Source organism: Macrotis lagotis, chromosome 1, assembly GCF_037893015.1.
Source record: "Macrotis lagotis isolate mMagLag1 chromosome 1, bilby.v1.9.chrom.fasta, whole genome shotgun sequence".
Classification (NCBI taxonomy): domain Eukaryota; kingdom Metazoa; phylum Chordata; class Mammalia; order Peramelemorphia; family Peramelidae; genus Macrotis; species Macrotis lagotis.
In genome coordinates, this window is record NC_133658.1 from 331,097,125 (window position 1) to 331,113,245 (window position 16,121).

Genomic DNA, 16,121 nt, shown 5'->3' on the forward strand with positions numbered 1-16,121 from the left:
CTGCTACTTCCTCTTCTAGAGTTATAGTGGAAAATCAAATGAGATAATTGATGTAAATGCATTTTGTATAAAGTACTACAGAAATGAGAATTACTCATTATTATTAATAATGTTGACTTTCCAGTTACCCTGGAAGCTATTGGTCATACAGTTATTAAATATTGGAGTTAGCTTTTGCCAGTAGAGTGTGAGGTCTCCCAAATGTTTCCTTTAAAGCAGGTACTCTTTAATTGGGAACATGGTGCAGATAAGGAAAAATTTAGAGGATCTTGCAAACATCTGTATCAACACACAGCTGGGACACACCAAACAAGCACCTCAAATTGGCTCACCCTCTACCTCAGGGATAGGCTATTTCCTCTAACAAATATTCAACAATATCACAGTGACCTAGTTTTGTTTCAAATACTTAAGCCAAGGCTCATAGAGTTGGAGAAACAGCCTTCTCAGAGCCCCCCAGTCTGCCAACATTTGTCCACATCACTTCCTCAACCTCTTCCAACCAGGAGTTGGGGGGGGCAAACAAGAAGGGTAGGGTAGAGATTGTGATTTGGGGGAGTGAAGGCAGGGAAAGAGGCTGGAGAGAAAGGAGAGATGAGGGATAGATACTTAGTCAATGTCTAGGTAGAAATCTGCCTTCTTTGTGTCTTGGGGGCAACTCTGGATTTTGCTGGAGACAAACATTAGTTAGTGCGTTGGTGCTAGACTACATTAGGAAATCTGGATTCAAAAACTCATTCATTCAGATAAGTCACTCACCTCTCTGGACCTATTAAAGGTGAGGGGTGAACCCAATCTCTAGACTTTTCCAAGTCTAAACATTCCATGTTTTAGCATTCCTGACCTTAGTCTTACAATTCTACTTTCTAAGGTACCTTCCCTGCTCAACCTATGTTCTAAGACTCTTTCTAGCTCTAACATTCTACAATATTTTCCCCTCAGGAAAAAAAACAACAACTCTATTTAACAAGGTACTGGCTTTTTACTCAGTGAGTAATGAGGTAGCCAAGACTTTCAGAACCAGACACTTAGAGCTCAAAGAGTCTTTAAAGATCATCCAGTCCCTTTGAATAACCATCATTCATACATCCAGGAGATGAGATGTTTTTCTCTCTTAAAAAAAATTCCACACACCCCCTTTCAGTTAGATTATTTCTAATGATTTTCATATTTTGGGTAGGATCATTGCTACTATTATTTCTCCCTTACTACAAAAGTCTAGGAAATACAATGTCCAGGCCTAGCCCCAAACTAAAAATTAGTAGGTAGACCTCCTGACCTTCAATACTTGGGAAAGCCGAGAATTCTGATCCTTTCTTTCTAAAGAGAATGGGAAGGGGACAGAGGCAGTGTTGTTGTTACAGTGATAATCTTGCCACTAATTTGCTATGTGACTTTAGACAAATTATTGGCTCTCCGTGTGACTCAGTTTCCTATCTATAAAATGAGAAAGTTGCACTGCATAATCTGTTCCAGCTCAAATATTCCTAAGAAATGGTTTCAGCATTGTAGGTTCCAAGATTTATTTCTAACTTTGATAGGTTATGCTTCTCTTTTCAAAAGGCCATGGAGGCTTTTGCCCTGGGAAATGTTGCCTTTCACCAAATGCCAACTCTTAGAGACCCTGGAATCAGGGACTTCATTCTGGCTACTCCATCTGGCTGCAAAACATCTGTTTATAAACAGCCCTTGGATCCTCTTGACAAAATCAGTGCAGCCTTAGATGATGCATTTCAGGTACCAAATGAGAGAGGTGTCCCACCAAGATAAGAGGTCAGCAAATCTACTGACACTCCCCTTTTCTTGCATCCCCCTAACACAAACACACATTAACCCAGTCTCTGGCCAGAGACAGCTTTTGCTACTCACCATCACCATCGCTACACTCTGGCTTCCTCTGGCTGGCCCCATGAGCTGAAGAAACCCAGGCAAAACCATGAGCTAGCTAAGGAGGGGAAGGAGGGGACTCGTTTCCCGGCCCCCCATCCTGTTGCCTCTCGGTATGGTCTGAGCTGCCACTGGCCAGCCAGCAGCTGCCCGCTGGCCTTTACTAAGCCTTCTCTCCCTCCCAGTTCTCAGCAAACCATTCCAGCCCTGTCCACTGGGAACAATCATCGCTAGTTAAACAAAGGCTATATTCTAACTCTATGTAATGTGCTTTTAAAGGGACAGTGTCCCATTCTGGGCTGCTAGGGATTTAAAGGCACAGAAACCTTTTTCTACGCAAAAGATGAGAAAAAATATAAAACATGAAGACCATCACAGTAGGAAAGGGAGCCTATGTTTTTCATAATATGTCTTTTAAGGATAAAGAAAATAAAAATTGTTCATGGCTTCTGAAGGCTCAAAAATTGATGAGTATCTAAGGGAAATGGCAAAATAGCTTCAATTTATTGGGGGGACTGCAGGGATGGAGGAAGGAAAGAGAAAGGAAAGAGTTATGTGTGTGTGTGCATGTGTGAATGATTCAAGGAAGAGGGATAGGGGGATTCTAGAGGGAAGAGGAAGAGATGAGAAGGAAGATGTGAAGCTAAGACAAGAAGAAAACAAATCAGGGAAAGGAAGAAAGGAAAAGACAGGAAGAAGGGAAGTAAAGACTAGGAGAAAAAGAACACCCAAAAGAGAAAAACATACAAGTAAAGGCAAGTCTGCATCATATATGAACTGTCTGAAACAACTGTGTGTGTCTAGTCAATAATAATAATAAATATGTATTGAGCATCTATTATGTGCTAAGCCTGGGGAAACAAATATAAATTTTAAAAATGCAGTTCCTGGCTTCAAAGAGCTTCCAATCTAGTGGCAGACAATAATCATAGAGGTGAGGGAAAGAAGGGAACCTGAAGAAGAGACTTAGGAAGAACCTGATAGCTAAGAATGTCAAGTGGCTAAGGAAAGGAGGCATCATTGGTAGCAGGAAGAACTTCCAGACAATTAGAGTTGTTCAAAAATGGAATGGGGAGCCTTGGAAGTCTTTCACTAGAATATGAATGATTACTTACTGGGTATATTAAAATAGAGATTTCTTTTGTGTAAGGGTTTGGACTAAATGGTTGCTGAGGTTCATTCTAATTCTCAAATTCTGTGATTTTGTTTTCTAAGAGGAAGAGCGAGACTTGGGAGGAGAGGGCAAAGGAAAAATCAATCTGGATTATCAGAGAAAAGTACTCTAGTTCTCAAAGGAGCTAGACTAGGACCTCAAAAATTTTGTGGGCCTTTTTTTAAACTGCAAATATCAGAGTTTAGGCTTTCTGGGTTGGCCAACAATGCACAGCTGGTGACAACATCCAGTTCAGGGTGGCAATCATCTTCAAACTCTGTATAAATATCAGGTTGAATTTTCTGTTTCCAAAAGTTTTTGAAAATATTCTAGGCTGATCTTTCATTTGTTGATAGTATCAGAAGGCCATGAGAAATACTAATAATGATTATTATTACTACTATTATTACCACCAACAATTCTCATTTCTCTAACACTTTAAAGTTTACAAAGCCCCTTGCTAAAAACAACCCTTGGGATAGGTAGAAAAGATTACTATGTACCAGTTACTAATATGAAAATTGAGCCATAGAAAGGCAGACTTGTGATGAAGGTCACACAGAAGTTAGATTTGAACTCAGATCTCTTAACACCAAAATGAAGTTGATTTTCTATTATAAAACTCCAGTAGTTAAAAGGAGTATGAGTATATTTAAATTAGGGGTAATAACAAGGAAGGTCTCAAGGATTCAACCATCTCCTGATTGAGGTACACCCTAATTAAAGGTTTAGCAGTTTTGAAGGAGAGAATTAACCCTTTGAAAGTTCAAGCTACAAGTCCATACATTATCAAACAACTAATTGAATCAATTTTCCATGGTCTTGTCATCCATAGATCACTTAATGTAGAAGTGTATGTCTAGGGTTTTGCCTGTTGTCACCAACTCATAATTCAACTCACTTAATTGAATTCAGTAATGATGATGATGATGATGATGATGATGACGATAAATAACTGACATGTGACTCTACAAATCACTGTCATATGTTATATTTCAATTAAACATGACTAGCAATTGAGCATAAAGGCAATTCACTTAAGTCCAGAAAGTGAATTGACTTAATGCCCATCACAAAAAAATGCAGAGTTAAGAATTAGAACATAGAGTGCTTGGACTCTAAATCTAGAGATCTCTACATTTCATTACCTCGGAGGCATGGCCAGAGGACTCTTTATTTGACCTCAAAACTCATCTCACAAGTAAAGCCCCTAGAAGTTGCTTTTTTATATTATTTATACATATTTTATCTTTATGATCTGGTGCATTTGCTGTTTCCCCTCGATAGAATGTGTAAGCTCCTTGAGGGCAAGAACTTTAAAAATGTTGGTCTCTGTATCCCCAGTACTAAACACAAGGACACACAGAAGGAGGATTTCAGAAGCAGAAACAGAAGGCAGAGGAAGCTAGAGATAGAGATGGAATACACACTTTGCTATGCCTCTGAACTTCTCACCTTCTCTCCCCACCCCATCTGATCCCATGTGTCCCACATGGTAAGGCTCCCCAAGGTAAATGATACACTGAGTCTACTCCATTTAAAGAGGATGGTGGTGGGGCGGCTAGGTGGCGTAGTGGCTAAAGCACCAGCCCTGGAGTCAGGAGTACCTGGGTTCAAATCCGGTCTCAGACACTTAATAATTACCTAGCTGTGTGGCCTTGGGCAAGCCACTTAACCCTGTTTACCTTGCAAAAATAAAAATAAAAAAAAATAAAGAGGATGGTGGTATAGGGAAAGAAGAAAGGTCATTCTATCCTAGATTACAAGCCTGAGAGAATGAGCTAATCCAGTAGTCTCTGAAAAATACCTCTCCCTCCTTTCACCAGGCAAAGAAAGAAAGTCTCAGGAGGGACTTTTTTGTTGTAGGATGCCATTTAAATAATACTTGCTCTGGCCTGTCTCTCAATTTGACTGGAACATACAGTATATGATGTCAAGTAAGTCTAGAAAGGTGAATGAGGTCAGACTGTGAAGGACCTTCAATTCTAAGTGTAATCCCAAAGCAATAGAAGGGATAGGGAGCCAAAGAAAATTTTTCTTATGGAGAATAAAATGGCCAGTCCTCCACTCCTTTTCTCCATGAAGCTACTCAGGGTTCAAGGCCATATTTAAGTTTCCTAGTGGGAAGGAAGAAAAGTCTAATACCAGTCAAGAGCAGGCTGGGAGTACCATTTCTCTTTAACTACAACTACTAGTAAAATTCTCAAATACGGGAACTGAATGGAGAGGACCTTAAAGACCATCTAGTCCAACTTCTACATTTTTCTAGAGAAGCAAACTAGAGCCTAGAGAGAAATGACTTTCTCACATCACACAGGCAGTAAGTAATGGGTAGGGATTACCCCTAAATTCTTTTATTCTGAAACCCAGAGTCCCTGTCATCCTGCCATTCTGTATATCATTTAAGTCCTTCTTGCTCTCCTCAGAAAGTCCTTTAGCTGTATAAGTCAAGACTTGGGGACTTTACCTATCCTGTTCTCCCTGGGAGCTATCAGCCTGGTAAAGGCTACAGAATTAACTCCCAGTCTAGCCCATTTCCCCTCTATATTGTGTTTACAACCAGACAGGAAAGAGCCATGACTGGGCCAGCTGGGCCAGCTGAGTTGAGAGGAAGCAGCAAGCTCTCCCATTTGAGATGAACAAAGAAATGCTCAAATCTAAGGAAGCATCAGTCTCTTAAAAATCAGAAATATGGGTATAATTATTGGAGGGAATTGCATGGCAATAAAGGGAGTACTTGTTCTAGAGAACAGTTGACTTATTTGCTGTCTTCATTTCTTCACAAGCATCATATCCTTCCAAAGTACATTTCCAACCAAATCTCTCTTCAATTCTTTGATTTCTGATTTGATCACTCACCTGAAACTGCTCTCTCAAAAGTTGTCAGTGCACTATTAGTTGCTAGAAGTGATCTTTACTTGCTTCCATTCTCCTTGACCACTCTACAGTTTTAAATGGTGTTAACACACTTCTTCCATCCCATCCCAATCTCCTTGGTATTCTTAACTTTGATCTCTGTGACACGTCTGAGAGCCCTCCTGGTTCCCCTCTTACCTATTTCTTTTAGATTCTTTTGATGGTACCTCCTTTCTCCTCTTACTTCCTACATAAAGCTCAGATGTAGGCCCTCTTCTTTTTGTTGGTCAGATATCTCCAACTGAATGACCTACCAACACTTCTAATTCTTCATATTCCCATTACTGTTCCAGGTTCCACCATCCTCTTAGTCACTCACATTCAAAAATCTTGTTTTCTCTCCTCTCCTTCAAGTCCCTCCTTCCACCTGATTGTGTTTGGTCATTTTTTTCAATCATGAATAATTCTTTATGACCCATTTGGGATTTTCTACAAGTCTAGTACTCCATCCACTGAGTCATCGGGTTGCCCTTCTACCTGACTAGATGAACAATATCTTTTCCAGTCCTACATCATTGATCCTATGAAGGAATATGACAATCCTATAATCTTGGGTTCTAGTCTTTGACACTGCCACTTAGCTGTATGATCTTAAGCAAAAAACTCTTAATCTCAGGGAAGCTAGGTGGCAAAGTGGATAGAGTACCAGCTCTGGAGTCAGGAGGAACTGAGTTCAAATTTGGCCTCAAACATTTAATAATTACCTGGCTGTGTGACCTTGGGCAAGTCATTTAACCTCATTGCCTTGCAAAACAAAAAACAAAAAAAAATCTTTGTCTCCCTGGGCCTCAGTTTCCTTAACTTTTTTAAAAGTGGAGGGAGGGACAAAAAACTAAAGATTCTCTAAGAAAGTTTTTAATCTTAACAGACTATGTTTTAAGTTCCCCTCTAGTTATGACATTTTAGATTGTGATGATCTGAAATTTTTTGGAATCCCTCACTGTTACCCTTTCTTTGTCTCCTACCCCAAATCTGGCTCTCCATGAATCTATCTCTCACCAAATCTCTCCAGACAAAAACAATCTCACCTACCTAGCTAGCTTTTTCCTTTCCTGAAGAGGGCCTAGATGAATTAGATAAGGTTATGGATGAGGTCTTAACAGGCCAGTGGTCCCTCTGGAGAAGGTAAACAAAACTCCATGGGCTTTTAGCATATATGATGCCCATCAATCAGCAAGGGCCTGAGGATACAGGATTGTCCTGTACTGTCTCCATCTAGGTCCTGGAGTGGCTCTGTATAAAGAGATGATATTGGAAGACTAGTGAGTTCCTGGGTCACATATGGACCCTAAGTACTTAGATAGAGGAGCACTAAATGGGGGACATGGAGGGAAGACAATTTCTAATGTTGAGTTTTGACAAGAGTTTTCAGCTCTAGAGACAATCTTTGCCCTCCCTGGAACCCATGCTCAAGGCTCTGTCAGAAAAAAAAAACCAACAACAACAACCATGGTTCAATCCAATAAACACTATTGTCTATTGCAGCAGAAAGATTCCAAAAATTAAAGTTTTGAGTCCAAGGACCTAGATTAGAGTTCTAGTTCTGCCAATCAATATATTTTTTTTCTTGGGCAATGACATGGCAGTCAAAAGTGTTATTCTGCCCTTAAGTTGCGATAAGAGTAAGCTAGTATTAAGAACATAGAAGGTGTATTTTGTCTTAGATCACATCTAGAAAACCATATTCAGTTTTTTGTGTCACATTTTAAGAAAAACATAAATGATTTACAGGGAACCAAGAGGTGAGTCACTGGAGATATGAGATATGAGGATCAGCAGAAAGATGGGAAAATGTGTAAAACCAGAGAAGGTTAGATTTGGTGGTGGGGATGGGGAGAAGCATGATAATGTTTTCAAGTATGTCAAATATGAAGAAAGAGTCAACTTATTTTGCTTAGGTCCAAAAGACAGAATTGGGAATAATGGATGGAACCAGCAAAAAGGCACACCAAAGTTCAATGTAACTTGAAATCAGAGCCTAAAAAGGAAACTAAAACAAAACAAACATAAACAAACAAAATAACAAAACAAAAAAACAAACAAACATTGCCTTGGGAAGAAATTATTTTTTTCTGTCAGTAAACATAACAGGATTATAAATTTAGAGCTAGAAGGGGCCAAAGAAGCCATCATGTCCAATTTCCTAATTTTCCAGATGAGGAACCTGAGCACAAAAAGGTTAAATGACTTGTCTAGGGTCACATAGTTATTATTAAAGTGTCTAAAGTAAGTTTTGATGGTCTTGACTCTAAATCTAGTTCTATTTGGTAGGTAAACACTTTTCAGGCCTGTTGGGATTCAAAGTCATCTTGGGTGTGTGTGTGTGTGTGTGTATGTGTGTGTATCTGATAGTCCCAATCTTTTCAGAAGAGAATGGTTCTGGGGGCAGGTGGGGGGGTGGAGAGGATGGGAAAATCTTTGGAAACAAATGCAATCCTGATCTTTCTCTAGTCTTTAAGCAAAGATTAGGCTGTGATCCTCTAAGTAAACTAAGTTCTCCGGCAAGCTAATTTTTATGGGTGTTTGACTCAATCACATAGATACAGGAATAGAGAAAGGACAAAATAGTGAGATGAAGAGACATTCAGAGACAGAGGAGAGACAGGAAAAGATCAAAGCTGGCAGCCAGAAACACCAAGGGAAAGAAACTGAGACACAAAAACAGAAACATTCCCTGAGGAGAAGGGGCAGTCAAAAAAGGAAGGAGGGGGCAGAGACAGAGAAGTTAGAGAAAAAAGGCAGGCAGGTCTGGTCTCTTAGCTCCTCCCATCAGGAATGACAAGCCTGGGCAAGAAATACAGCAAGCACTAACTCTTTTTTTCTACCAGGTCAAGTTCCTCTGGGGGTCAGGATATGTCCTTCTCAAGAGGCTGTAACCTGACAAAGAAAAAATGGATGGGAAGTAGCCTTTCTTACTGGTCTCCCAACCCCAAGCAAGCACCCACCCTGTCTGTATCCCTTGAAAGTTGCTCACTCTTAACTGTCAAAATTAAGATAATCAATTTTAGCTGGAAGGGACTTTTAAGCTTATCCAATCCTACCTTCTAATTTTACAGAGAAATTAAGGCCCAGATAGGGAAATGCCTTACTCAAAAAATTGCAAAGGGAAGAATTGGTGAAACCAGTATTTGTACTCAAGTCTTCTACAACCTGTAATCTAATCCCCCAGCTGCTATTCTCCTCCTCTCAAATTACTTTGTATTTACTTTGTCTATATTTTGTATTTACCTCTTAGTATATATGATGTTTTCCACACAGACTTCAAGGACTGATTTTTGTCTTTATAACCTCAGCAATAGGTATATTGTAAAAATATAATAAATTCTCATCAGTTGGGCAATCCTAACTTCTATTCTAGTACTTTATCTAATGTACCACACTGACTCTTTATTGAAGCAAGTGTTGATCTGGGTGGCACAGACTCGTGAAGGGAGTGGCACTTATATAACCAGAAAAATCTACCTGCATCAGGAAGAAGCAAAAACAAATCAACTATAGGACTTTGATGTTCTCAGTCCCAAAGGAAAAAAAAAAATCCTGGCTCCAATCCCATCTAACCCACCCCCTCCCCCTTGAACTTTTATTAGTATCTCAATCGATAATGTTTTAGGGGTAAACTTTCACTCTTGCAATACTAAACACAGGAGATGGGCTCAGATTATTAAATCTGTCACTGAGAGTTGGCATCTGGGAAAGTCAAAGAGAACACAACGAAAGAGACTTCAAGTATGGGATTCGGGGCAGACTAAGCATAATGGCAAACCAAAAGGAAAATTTATTCATTTTAATGTATAGCAAGCACTTATGTGCTATCTGGAAAAGAAGGAGCAACAAGGATCGATAGAACATGGTTTAAGAATCATGGAATTCAGAATTGAAGTAATCTGAGAACACAAAATGCTAGAATACAGCAAAGATATATAAGATAGTCAAACATGGAAAGGATCTAAGATAATACTGTTCAATGCTATCATTTGCATATGAAGAAATTGAAGCCAAATGAAGGGAAGTGACTCATCCAAAGGTAGCTGGTGGCAAAGCAAGACAAGAAAGAACCCAGCACTTCTGCACCCTTGAACAAGGCTACCCCCCCAACTTTTAAATTTTTTTATAATATTTTTGCAGTTTCCCTCCCCCACCAAACATTGCTACCTTCTTCTAGCTGGTCAGAGAATAATTCATGTGATTGGGAGAGAACAGCATTCAATCCCAGCTAAACTGGTGGAAAAAAAAAATCTTTGGGCACAATCCTGTCAAATCAATTTACTCTTGTGGATATTAATTACCACCTAGACCTCTGAAAATGAACTATTTGATGCTGTGTGGTAATAGGAACAAATTAAAGTACAGGCAAGATATGACCCCCCCCCCTTTCTACTTCCTTCTTTCAGCTTTTACTAGCACAAATTTCTCTGGAAAGTGTTCACACATCAGACTATTAGAGCTGAAAAAGACTTACAGAACATGTGATCTAGGTCTTTCAATTTTCAAGTGATCAGAAAACTAGGAAAGGGAATTATCCAAGGTCACACTGGGAGACTAGTGCCAAAGTCTGGGTTGAAATACAGGTCCACTAACACTTAGCTCACTACCATTTCCCCTATATGGCATTCCCTCCAAGAACTTCTGGGCTCCTGACAATAAACCTGTGAGTTGGTAAGGAAAGGTATTATTTTCAAAAATAATTTCATTATAAACAATTTCAACATATGAGAAACCAAACAAAATGAAGTTAAAATCAGAAATAAAACCATAAACTTCAATAGTTTAACATTTTGATTAAAGGAAAAAAATGAATTTGAATTCTACCTATTTTGCTCTTTTTCATCTGCTTTTACAAAGTTTTGTTCTATTGTCAGGGAAAGATATTAACTCAATTTTGTAGGAGAAGAAAATGATGTTCAAAAATGTAAAGTGATTTTATAGGAAATCACTGAAGTGTAGAGCTGGAAGCTACCTTAGAACAGAGTTCCAGGGTTAAAAGGAAACTTAGAAAATAGGACCATCATAGGTTCCTAAATTTAAAACTAAAAGGGGATTATCAATATTGACTTTCTAAGGAAGGAAACTGTGACCCAGCAGAAGGTCATATTGAAATATACTAGCAGAACCAGAACCTAGACTTTTGATTCTTTAGTTCACCATACCTCTCTTGACACTATTCTTACCAAACAATACAGATCAATAGGACCATTTATAAGTCATGGCATGCTTGCTCTCACTTTTGCTCCCTTATCCCTCAGAGACTATCCAATATACTTCAGAAAATGCTACCCTTGGTTAGGTTCAGAAGCAGCAGGTGGCACAGAAGATTTTTTTTCCTTCGTGCAAAAACTTCATTTGAGTGATGTTTACATATTTGAAAAAAACAAAAATAAAACAATAAAACCCTTGAACTACATGGGCTATAAGAACATTAAAAGATTCCTAGATCACAATTGGAAATGAGTGGAAAATTAGAAAGGTCCCCAGCACAGGTAATACACTCTGGACATCCTGAGAAGAAATGGAGAGAAAAAATCTGTTATGATAGATTGGCTTTTTTTTTGGCAAGGAAAAGGGGTTAAGTGACTTGCCCAAGGTCATACAGTTAAATAATTATTGTCTGAGGCCCCATTTGAACTCAAGACCACCTGACTCCAGGGCTGGTGCTCTATTCACTGTGTCACCTAGCTGCCCCTGTCTTTAAAAAACAACAACAAATATTTGTTTCCTCTACACCCCTACCCCCTGCAAAGCGACAAAGCTCTCCCATGTATTTCAGATTGAATCTTTCACAAATAATCTTTCTCTTCCCACTATTGGGGTTCAGTGGTTTAGTGAGGGGCACATCAGTATGGGTGACTTACTGGGGAACTTCCTTCTGGTCTTATGTGCTATTCTCTCAGCTCAGAAGATATTGTAGTGATCACCAAATCTAACCTTTCTACTTTCCAGATAATAATGATGAAAAGCATTTATCAGTAAAAATATGGTTAATCGATCCTCATCCCACCCATCTCATAAAGGAGGTGCTATTATTCTCCCCAATCTCCAGATGAGGAAACGAGTACTAAGAGTTTGAGTGATTTCCCCTCACCCCACCATATCACACAGGTTGTCTGAGGCAGAATTTGAACCCATGTCCAGAAGCAGCAAAGAAACTTGCTCAGGATTCTTCCTACAACAACTTAGTGACAGAACTTGAATTAGAATTCAGCTTGCCTTAATTCCCAGTCAAATGTTCTTCCTATCCACTATACAAAATTAGGGAAAGCCCAGATTTCTTCCAACCTCTCACCAGTCTGAGGGAGCTTCAAAGAGCTAGTTCTAGCCAGAACTAGCCTTGACCCTAGTTTCAGTGTTATCTCTATCACAGAAAATAGCAGGAGATAAAACCCCAGCATATTTCTCCCTCCAATTGAGATTCACATGCTTTTTACCCCTTGCTAGTCATTTCTCTCTGGGTGTGGGGGGGGTAGTCTTAGAGATTTTCCAGCTCAAGATTCTCATTCTAGAATCAAAGGATTTCTATAATCAGAAGATACCAGGGAACATTAGGATGTTTAAGCTAAAAGAGATCCTATTTAATATGTAGAATGTTAAGAGTTGAAAAGGGCCTTGGATAGTCAAAGAATCTTAGACAGTTAAGAGAATTATAGATTAGCGAGGTTAGATGTCCAGTTCCGGTGTGTAATGGCAGTTTCTGCACAGACATCTCCTGACAGTCTCCCATCATCAGACTGCTCCAAGGAAGCAGTGCTTTACCTTTCTTTCATCTCCCAGTAGCCATTTCTTCTCAAGCCCTAATGTGTGGTCTGAGGAGTCCGTCCGTCCCCCCCCCCCCCCCCCCCAGCCAAGTAGCTGGAACATCAAGCAGGTCTCCCAACTTGTCTTCACAAGGGTGGGAGTGGAGAGGGACATTCCAGAGCTGGTTTTCTATCTGCAATCACCACTTCCGCCTTCCATCCCTTCGGGGCACCGAGGCCAGCGAAAACCTTCAGGTCCTGGGGAAGCAAATAGCCCCTGGGTTCATCTGAGTGGAGCATTTCTGGGTCCTGGGGGAAAGGAATCGCTCCAGAAGGAAGGCACAAGGACGGGCTGCGGTCGGGAGGGTCTGAAGGGAACTCTCGGGGCGTCCCAGACAACGGAACCACTCGGAATGAAACGGGACACACTTCCCCAGCCTGGGCTGGAAGGGCCGGGGCGGGAGGCGCGGCTGCAGTCCGGAGCCAGGCGGCCCAGCCAGGACTTAGTTCGCTGGCAGCCGCCCTGCCCTCCCAAGGGAAGCCGGGTCTCGCTAAGGGGACCGCCACGGCCGCCAGCCCGGGCCAGCCCGCCCCGCTAAGATCCAGTTTCCCGGCCGCGGGGCTCCCGAGCCTCCTCGGAGACCTGCTTCAAACTCAGCGATAACAAGGGGTGCTTCTACTGAGCCTGAGCGCAGCCCCCCCCCCGCCCCTCCTTCTAGACCCCCGAGAAGCGGAGGGAGGGAGAGAAGGCGCTGAGCCGCCCCCCAACCGCAGCCACTCACCCGGCTCCTCGATCCAGGCCTCAGAGATAGGGCCGGAGCAGCGGGCGCCGCGGCCATGCCGAGCCCGGCTCCCGGGACCCCCCCCACGCGCCCCGCGCCCCGCTCTCCGGAGTCCGGCCGCCTGCCGGGGATCCGGCCCTACCTGGGCCATGCGCGCTCCGGCCGGGCCGGCCTCCTCGGCCGCGGGAGCGCGCACAAGGGCGGGGCAGGGCCGGAGTCCCAAACAAGCCCAGTTCCTCCAGGGACCCAGCCCGCCCAGCGCTAGCCCACCCGAGCCCGGCTGACTCTCGGGGGAGCAATTCAGTGTGCCTCCCAGGTCCACGGGCTGAAACCTGGGGCAGCCATCCCCCTCCCCAAGGAAAAGCTCTGGTTCTCACTAGTTAGCAAGCTAGGCCTTCAGAATCAAACTCAAGTTCAGAAACTTGGAACAAAGAATTCGGGAGCTGGAAGGAAACCTTTAAGGACAGCAACAATTTACATTTCTCTGATACTGTAATGTTTACGAAGGGCTTTCTTTCCACACCGGCCCTGATTAAGGGGGCAGTGCCAGGATTAGGGTTCTTTTTCCACCAGAGGAAAAATAGTCTCAGAGAGACAGAGATTAGACTCATAATTCTTGGGCTGTTTTCTTTTTTCAAGGCAGTGGGGTTAAGTGACTTGCCCAGGTTCACATGGCTAGGTAATTATCAAGTGTCTGAGGTCATATTTGAACTCAGTTACTCCTGACTCCAGGGGCGGCGCTCTATGCACTGCGCCACCTAGCTGCTCCTAGACCCATAATTCTTTAAGATACCTCCGAGGAAAGACTTGAAGCTCGTTCTTTAGGTCCTCTAGTACATCTTCCAACCACAGTCCTATTTCAGTTACATCACCTTCCAAGTTGAGACTCAGAACTTAGTGACTAGCTATTTAGTGACCACCCCCCTTCCCAGTTCTTAACCTAGGGTCTGTGAATTTAAAATACACACACACACACACACACACACACACAGCCAGAAGGTACAATAGAGCATTGGCCTTGGAGGTAGGAGGACTTAAGTCTAGTCTCGGACACTTGATACTTATTTAGCTATGTATGTATGTATGTATGTATATTTATAGATTTACACACACACATAGCTATGGTTATAATCTTATTTCATCATCATTGAATTTCCTTGTAATCCTAAATATTCATTTTAAAACATTTTGAGGTGTCCAAAGGCTTCATCAGACCACCAAAGGGAACACAACACAAATACCATGATTCTAGTCAAATTTCATTTAACAGAAGAAATTGAGGTTGGGAGTGAGGAGGAGGAGGAGGAGGAGGAGGAGGAGGAGGAGGGTGGATTGACTTGCCTAATGTCCCAAAGTGAGCCAATGGCAGTCCTGGATTTGGAACCCAGGGCAGAATTCTTTCCACTCCCACACACTCCCTGGCCTAATATTGTTGACACCAGTGCATTCCTGGTTTTTCTTGCCACTGCCAGGAAGGCCTGGAGAAGAGTGGGATGTTTGGGGCAGCTGCAGCTGTGGGATGTGGATAGCCAGACATTCAGCCTCTTTGATGCTTGTAACTTAATTCATACCCCTCCAGTTGTCAATGCACCTGCCCTCCTCCTGACCTGATCCATCCTTGAGCTTCACTTACCTAGGAAACCTACCTTGACTACTCCATTGAAGCAATATTATTCAGGTCCAAAGACTGTTTGGAAATGCAACCTTAACCAATCTCTGCACCCCTCCCCACCAAGAAATCCATAATTAAAAGGTCACATTGGCACATCTGCACACATCTGGAGCAAACTAGCTCTTAGTTCTGAACCCTGCTGGTCCCCTTCCTTCTGAGTCAATGTTTCCCTTTGCAGCTTTCTTCTGTTTATCTAACATCTTAATAAAACTTCCAAATGGGAGAGAGGGTGAGAAACATTTGGTGTGGCCATGCAGACCCATTCTTGAAGGAGTCTTCCTCCCACCTCCCAATATCTCTGGCAGATGGAAGCTTAACAATCTTCCTGCCTCCCAGGGCTTTTAGGGCAACAGCTAATAGCATACTGTTATTTCCACCCACCTCCTTTAATCCTCCCCCCCCCCCCCCCAATGTCTAGTAGGGAATCCAAAGAAACTGTTACAACACTTTTTATCCTAAAGCTGGAAAGAATATTAGAATACTGAATACCAGAACTGGACACAATCTTTGAAATCACTTAGTTATTTTACAAGTCAGGACACTGAGGTCAAGAGAGGTGCAATTACTTGTCCATCATATAGCTATCATGGGGGGAATGGAATTCAGGTCTTCTGACTGTTCCCTATTTCCCCAGCCTCTCAGTTCTCTCATCCAAAGTTGAAGGCCCACAATTTGATCCATTTCCCAAATCTCTATTTTTACCAATTACTGTTTTATTAGAATTTTTGTTGATATTTTATTTTTACTTTGCCTTTATTTCTGAAGACATTCCTCTTCCCATTCCACCCCCTGCAAATCACTTCTTGTAACAAAGCATTAAAAAAAGGTGTGGGGGATGGGAGTTTAGAAAAATCAACCAACGTATAACCCAATCTGGTTATGATAATTACAGTTTGGTTAGGATAATTACAGTATTCAATTTTGTTTAATTTTTGCTTTCCAATTATATTGTGTTGACCATAATGAATGCTGTTTTCTTGGCT

General features: G+C 41.7%; 1 protein-coding gene across 15 annotated transcripts in view; it reads right to left on the reverse strand.

The window, feature by feature from the left end:
* The window catches only part of DAB2IP (DAB2 interacting protein), a 325,075-nt gene that overhangs the window by 70,524 nt on the left and 238,430 nt on the right, over window positions 1–16,121 (reverse strand). The window contains exon 1 of one of the 15 annotated variants that reach the window (XM_074211669.1): window positions 13,467–13,544. The exons of 13 other annotated variants lie outside the window; for them this stretch is intronic. The gene's annotated coding sequence lies outside the window, so the exon portion shown is untranslated. Of the gene's footprint in view, window positions 1–1,869; window positions 12,776–13,466; window positions 13,545–16,121 lie in introns of those variants that run through there. One more of the 15 variants, XM_074211670.1, reaches the window with a different exon arrangement.